An 8150-nucleotide genomic window follows, 5' to 3' on the forward strand; every position below is an offset into this window, starting at 1 on the left:
GATACTTCTATTTAACAGAGATTAAGAACGAAAAGGTGGTTGGAGCATACGCAACCATCTTGCCATCTATGTCAGCAATAAGATAATTTTCAAGGTCATATGGTTGTACATCTATGCTGGTATTGCGGTCACAAGGCAAGTTTGCATGCGGGAAGTAGTAGTGCACCCATGAACAGACCAAACTTGCCAAACTGAAGTGCAAAGCCATGATTGGTTGCTCATTGCCTAATGATGGCTTTAGATCACTAATTGCAGGCGAGTCACTACACAGTAATTCAGGACCAATTTCACAAAAAAAAAGTAATTCAGGACTAAAAGATTTTTACAGCTCTAGAGCCGCCTAAACAGCTCCAAAAACCAGTAACGATAACCTTGCTAACTGTTTTACACAAACGCCTTGCCGGCTCAAGCTTAACACCTAGATCATACTGGTGCAATGCAGATTTCCTCTATAACTAACCCTTGTATCGTTTGAATTTATATTACTTCTTCATGATTCATGCATGTCCTATTGTCCTAATTTTCCTGACATCACGAACATGATAAAGGTCCAACATATATAAGTGAATGGGGACACTTCAATTCTTCAAAGGATAAATAACAAAAAGATTAATTATAGCTATGTTAGTGGTATATACATGCTATCATTTTGATTGTTCCGTCATGATCTTTTTTCTTTTAGAATGTAACAGACTTTTTGAAGGGCGGGCCTGGTGCAAGCGGTAGAGTCTTACCGCCTGTGACCGGAAGGTCCCGGGTTCGAGTCGCGGTCTCCTCGCATTGCACAGGCGAGGGTAGGGCTTGCCACTGACACCCTTCCCCAGACCCCGCATAAGAGCAGGGAGCTCTCTGTCACTGGGTACGCCCTTTAATGTAACAGACTTTCTAGTTGAAAGGAGAGCCTAGGTCTGTTAACATATTCAGCCAGATAGAGCATTTACAATACAATAACTCCTAATTTTGAGATATGCATCGGCAACGTATACAAACCACATGTCCACATCTCAGTGTTGAGAACTGATGCATCTTGCTTGGGTCATATATGATATCAGCTTGCAATAACAAAAGAACATAAGAGTGATCATATCTTAAATGCAACATGCATGCTATCAATCATGCAGAACTAAAGAGTACCAAACCCAAAAATAAAGCATCAATGCAGTGATAAAAGTATAAAACCAACCATGCCAAGCACAAATTGCAGAGGCAAACACCTGAATTTCATAGACATCCAGGATACAAAGGACTGTGATAGGATCTTTTTTCACTTAAATTTGAGAGTGGAGTTGATGCAATACATTTAGTGCTTCAGAAATTCCTACAGCAGAGCAGCATATGTTAGCTTAGTATTTTTCAGTTAAAGGATTTTTTTCGAAGAACCTTTTCAGTTAAGGGATTTGTCCAATACCTTATCTTTGAATGAACCATATCAGGATAATAATTCAATAGCAGTGTTCGTGAATCCTGATTCCTGACCCCACGTAAAACAAGAGACCTTTTTATTTTTTTACAGAAGAACAAATGTCATTTTCTTCCCACATGTTCAGTAGCAATGATTTTTTGGTTTTCTGCAACTATGCTAAATTCATAACTTTAAACATAAAAAATCCAATTCATACCCTTAGATAGCAACAGCACCTTTTAGCAACAGTCTGAAAACTGAAAAGTAGTTGAACCTGCAACCTAGATTGGCATGGTTAAAATCTGATAGTTCACATTGCACTTCACTTGTATACACGACCAGAGATCACTTTACCTCCTCAAACCAGCTAATGATGCTAATGTTATAACCAATAGTCGAGATGCTCCATATTAACATCATTTACCCAACACTTTGAAGAGGACACATGCCTAACTCGCAAGTAGGGCCCCTGAAGTCATTTCAAAAGCTAACAACTTTTGAAATTATAAATTTGTATTAGCTCACCTACTAGCTTCAGTTGTTATGTTCATAACCCATTTACACGGTCATAGTTTTGGGGAGTTGGGACAATCCCATATTGGTTTCTGGTAAGAGGAATGCAACTTATAAGCAGGAGGTTGTGCACTGAGATAGCTTTTGAGGCATAGCTCAAATGTTTTTTTTATGGTTGGTTTAACTAGTTTAGTAGCCCAAAGAGGCAAAGAACCAAACGCTCATTCATGGGACCACAAACAGATCCTTGCTTAGCAGTTTGAAGTCATACAGTGCTGTTTGTTGTGCAACAGGTATCAAAACTTAGGTACCCTCCTAACATCTCCCGTGAATTCCACGTTGTTGGAGTTAGCAGTCAACATTTGAGAGGGAAATCATTGCGATGGACGAACTTTATGATTGAACTTCCCTAACAACGGATGAGTTTTTAAATCCGTTGCATTTATCGCCAGTATATCCAAGAAAGGGACAATTAACAAAGGATTATTAAATGAACTGTGTATTGGAGAAAAAATACCAAACTCATACCTCATATCTCTAGAAAGTTTCTGAAAGCCATATGGCTACTTTCTTTAAACATGTTAAAAATAGACAACTTGGAAATCCAGAAATGGATTAAATGCCTGTAATTGTCAAAAAGTACAGATGATCTGCCTACAATGGTGACATAACATTATCTAATCATGTGTGGATGCAGTGTCCAACGGGGACACATCCATGCATTTACTACTTTTTCCTAGGCACTAATTGTGCCTATGATATGCATAGTGTAAGTTCACTCCAATCCTGTCAGACACTCAGACTTATCAATGTAGGATGAAAACAGAAAATATCAGTCAGAGCTTGGAAGCATCCAATCAGTTGTATACATATTTGGTATGTTACAGATAAATAGAGCTTCTCTTGTGCAGTTGTGCCCCAAAGTCCATCCTAAGCAGTGTGCTAGCTAATTCTATGTGCACATGAACTGAGAGAACATGTAAAAGTTGTAATGTAATATGGTACATGGTTCTCCATTAATTATTTCTGAATCATGAAAAGTGGCCCGAAGCTAGCAGCTTTTTTTAGGGGTGGGGGAAAGAAAAGAACTTTAGTTGATCCTGCTTCACCAATTGGTCCCCCATTATCAATCATTCAGATTTTTTGCACCACAAGTGTAGAAGCTTTAACAGTTAGAAAACAAAAGGGTCACATTAAACACTACACTGTTACATGCACATGACATTCAGAATGTTTGATATGATTGTAACCATGCTACTTGCTTTCAACTGCCATCTTTAGCCACTAGGCTAGCTTGGTGGGAAGCGTATCAAAACTCAAGTCTAATTTGGCATTGCAGGTTTGCAACCTTTTGATATGCTGACCTGGGCTATTTTCAGCATAGGGCTCAATTAAGCTCATTACACAATTTGTTTTTCCCCCATTCCCTTGGTCAGAGTCAGACATTCTTACACTGGAGTTTATAGCACAATCTTCAATGCCCATAGTGTATGTGTGGGATGAATTGTACCAATTATTTAGAAAAACATGATCTTCAATGATCACTAATCCTCCTTTTGTGCAGTTCATAGTTTTACATCCTCTGAGCTTCAGCCTAGCCAACTAAATAGCCTGGTCAAATCCTCAGTATCACATACAAAATTCGACCGACTCAGCGAGGAATTTTGCCCCGAAAACAAAACCTGCGCTGTGTAAGCTCCCCATGAGAAATCAGAATATTCGTGCACACACCAATGCAATTTGAGGTTTGAACATTTCAGTCCCTTCTTGCATTTGCTATCTAGCCTAGCTAAATCATATAAAGCCCTCAAAATCAAAATGAAGCATATAATTTCGGCCAGCGTCACAAATCGAATAAACCCACTGGAGTAAGGAATTGCGGACTCTAGGAGCACAAATCGGCATATAGAATCACGCGGCATGGAAAAAAAATCGAGCGGCCTATATGCAGTTATGCCGGAGATGGAGAAGCGTTAGAGGTAGGAAAGATCACCTGATAGAGAAGGCGCGGGGAGAAGCTAATCGGGGATAGGATAGGGACATGAATCTCTTCGTAGAATTCCTAGGATCGCTGGCCGCCGGCGAGGCGACCAAGGCGTAGGGTTTTTGGAGGGGGATGCCGGACGGGAGGGCCGGAGAGGACGGGAGGTTCCGATTAGTTTGAAGGGAAATCTTGCCGTGGGAAAAAAAACGTAATACGCTGATGAAACCGCAACCAGCGGAATTTTCATAGTACCATTACAAATTGGGTTTTTTTCTCGTCCTGACACATCGTAGCTAATATTTTATTCATTTATTAGATTCATGGAGAGAGAAGGCATAAGAAATGATTTTTTTTCTCTCTTGTCTTCAACCTTTGGCTGTTCGCTTTTTTTTTTGCTGTAACACATCGCCGCCGTCTTTTCTTCTCCAGTGACACCCGCAACCGCAACGCCGGGCATCTCCACCACAACTGCTCGTCTCCAGTAACGTGGTGGCGGCGTCGCTGTACAACGGCTGACGGTGCTGCAACGCACCGCGACCCGCTCTCACACGCATCGAGTCCAACATTGACGGCGTGCTCGAGCCCTCCGCGACCGCCCTCTCCTCTCTCTCCCTCTATAAAGGGCACCCGTGCTCCGCAAAAGTATGCCGCCACCACTCCGCCATCCCCGTGCCTCCTCCATCTCTCCAGCGCCCAAAGCCGCCACCGCTACTGCCATTGTCGACCCAAGGTCGAGCTCCGATCTACCAAATCCTGTCACCCCCTGCCTGTTTTTCTCCTGTGTTGGCATCGCAGTGGCACAAAGAGGCCACAACCCCACCCCTCGTCATCGATCCGTGTCCGCATAGTCGAGTTCCACAGAGCTCCGCCACTACCGTCCGCCTCAACCCGACACCAGCGCTTTCCCAAGTCGTTTCCACCTAAGAGGACCCCAATAGTGCTTTGTATGTGCTCTCCTCTACCTCGTCCGCCCCTCGCAGAAGGCCGCCGTCCACCGGAGACGTGGTGGAGATGCCCGGCGTCGTGGTCGTGGGCGTCGCCGGAGAAGAAAAGGCGACGGCGATGTGTTACGGCAAAAATAAGCAAATGGTCGAAGGTTGAAGAAGAGGGCAAAAATATAATTTCTTCCTCCTTCTCTCGCCGCGAATCTGAGAAATAAATAAAATATTAGTTGCGGTGTGTCACGGCAAAGAACCTTAAATTTGTAATGGTACTGGGCAAATTCCACTCGTTGCGGTGTCCATCGGCATATTACGTTTTTACGGTGTCCTGCAGCAAAATTTTCCTAGTTTGAAAGGTCTAGGGTGCCATTTGCAAATTAGTACGGCCAACGATTGCGACTCTGGGAGTTCTACAACTGCTGGTGCGCCCTGTTGTCCCATGGGCCCAATTTTGGCCCAGGAAAATTATGGAATATGAGAACATTTCTAAAAAAATACTAAAAAGAACAGATATATGCACGTTGAAATGTTTTTTTAGAAAAAAACTTATTCTGATATATGCATAATTACGATTTTAATAACCATTCATTTATGTGGTTACTCCCTCCGTTCAAAATTATAACTCGCTTTAATTTTTTTTGGTACATCCATTTTAATATGCATTTAGATATCTAAATATAATAATATGTCTAGATACATAGTAAAAAGAATGAATCAAAAAAGTCAAAGCGATTTATAATTTGGAACGGAGGAAATATGTACTAACCATTCATTACGTTACAAATGCAGCACCCGGCTGATAAAGCATGATATCAAAAAGCAAAATAGGAGAAAAAAGAGACCTCAACTCATGCAAAATATATGCACTAAGGTTGTATTTGGTTTGGGGCAAGATAGGATGGGACGGTTGAAAGGTCCTTGTTTGGTTTTGGTAATTGAGTGACAACCTAGGTGGACTAATTATGTTTATGTGAGATACACAGGTGATTAGTCCACAGGTACATGTGTGTGAGCAACATATGCCATGAAGGTGAAAATGGCTTGGAGATGTTGCAAAGCTCACACATGTGATGATGAAGGAGCTTATTGCACATGAGACATGACATTGAGTCATGTGATCAAGGTGGAGAAGATCAAGACAAGACTTGGCTTGATGGACCGGTTGCAAGCGTGAAGGGCAAGTCGAAGGCTTTGGAGTGATGGACCGCGTGGCGGTGAAGCTTGAGCAAGACTTGGCGCCGATGGACGATGGCAACGGTGAAGAGCAAGTAGAGTCAAGATCGATGAACCAATATGATCACGTGATGATATGAAGTGGATCATATCATTGTTGATCGTGTTGGTGCATGTGTTGCATCGACATTGGAGGAGATGGAATGGAATGCGCAAGGCAAAGGTATAACCTAGAGCATTTTATTTCACCGGTCATAGGTGTGTAGAGAAGTTTATGACCGGGTTTAGGATAGATGGCCGTACTATCAAGAGGGGGTAAACTTGTTTGCATATTGGTCATCTAGTGCCACTCGAGTGAACTAACTTTGCATTGTCGCTAGGATCGAGTGGCGTGGCAAGTTGAGTGGCTAACATCCTTTGGGAAATGATTGTGAAAATGCTAACACACATACACATGGTGGTGTACACTTGGTGGTGTTGGCACATTTACAAAGGAGGTGGTGTTTGCAGGGTTGAGATGGGTTTAGGTCCCTCTCTCCCTCTCGTTGAGCTTGCGAGGCGGGATTCGGCGCTTTCGAGAAAATGGAATGCCTATTTTCTATTGCGCCGGATGCAAATTCTTGGTGGTTAGAACATTGGAGCAAGGCCGAAGAAGTTGGAAGTGAAAACGAGTTGATCGCGAAGATGCTGGCGTCGGTCAACTGACCGGACGCTGGATCTGAATGCACCGGACGCTGGAAGGCTGCGTCCGATCAGGCTGACGTACGATGACGCAGAAGCTGGAGTGTGACCGGACGCTGGCTGCGTCCGATCAAGTGTGACCGGATGCGTCCGGTCGAGGTCGGTACCTTACTGGAAACGACCGGGCGCTGGGGGTTCAGCGTCCGGTCAGTTGAAAGCTGCTGCGTCCGGTCAAGTCAAGTGACCATTGGAATCGGGACACGTGGCCGTCTGCGGGCGACCGGACGCTGAGGTCCAGCGTCTGGTCAACACGACCGGAGCATCCGATCGGCCCGACCGTTGCCCAGTGAAGGGGTAACGGCTAGTTTAGCCCTTGGGGCTATAAATAGAAGTGGCCTTCGGCCATGGCTGATGTAGAGCACCTCAAGGGACTTAGTATCCATGCTTGTGAGTGCTTGGGAGCCCTCCATCACACATATACTTGATAGTGATTATTCGATTGTGTGAGTGAGCGATTCTAGTGCGATTGCATCGGGAGGTTGCATTGAGTGGCACTAGGTGATCGAGTTGCAAGCCGGTGGTGCTTGTTACTCTTGGAGGTTGCCACCTCCTAGACGGCTTGGTGGTGGTCTCCGTCGAAGCGCGCAAGAAGCTTGTGCGGCGCTCCGGAGAAGTGCTTGTGAGGGGCATTGTGCTCGCCCCGCGGAAGCCGCGAAGAGCAACTCTAGTAAAGCGTGTCATTGAGCTACCCTCACTCAAGGGGTAGGTTCTTACGGCGCCCAACGTGCGGGCTTAGCGGGTGATGCTAATTAGCCGCCGAACCACCAAGTGAGCGGTCGACACAACGGGGACTAGCGTGTTGGCAAACACGTGAACCTCGGAAGAAAAATCATCATGTCAACCTTGTTCTTCCCGTTGGTTTGCATCCCCATTACACAAGCTTGCAATTACTTATATACATATTAAGCTTGTGTAGTTGCTCTTGTAATTAGATAGCTTGTGTAGCTTGCTTATTACCTTCTTGCTTGTGTAGCATAGAAGTAGCTCCCTTGCGTGGCTAATTTGGTTTTAGTAACCTTGTTAGTCACATTGCTTAGTTTATGTAGCTAAGTATTTGCGCTCTCTAATTAGGCATTGGTTGCCTTGTTATTGAGCATTGCTAGTGAGCATCGTTAGCTTTGTGCTTTTGCTTACTAGCATGTGTAGAAGCTCTCTTGTTGCTTAAAATACTAGTGGCATAGGTTTGTGTAACCTTGCTCTTAGAATTGTTTAGGAGAGCTCTAACTAGCCTGGCACCTTTGTTGCATAATTGTTATCTTTGCAAGGTGCTAGTGAACATATATAGTGGGGTATAGTCTTGGCTAGACCATTAGTTTTAATTCCGCATTTGTATCGGTTAGCCGACGCGATTAAGTTTTAGAAAAGACTATTCACCCCCCTCTAGTCCGCCATCTCG

The sequence above is a fragment of the Miscanthus floridulus genome, chromosome 8 (genome assembly GCF_019320115.1).
Source record: "Miscanthus floridulus cultivar M001 chromosome 8, ASM1932011v1, whole genome shotgun sequence".
NCBI lineage: Eukaryota > Viridiplantae > Streptophyta > Magnoliopsida > Poales > Poaceae > Miscanthus > Miscanthus floridulus.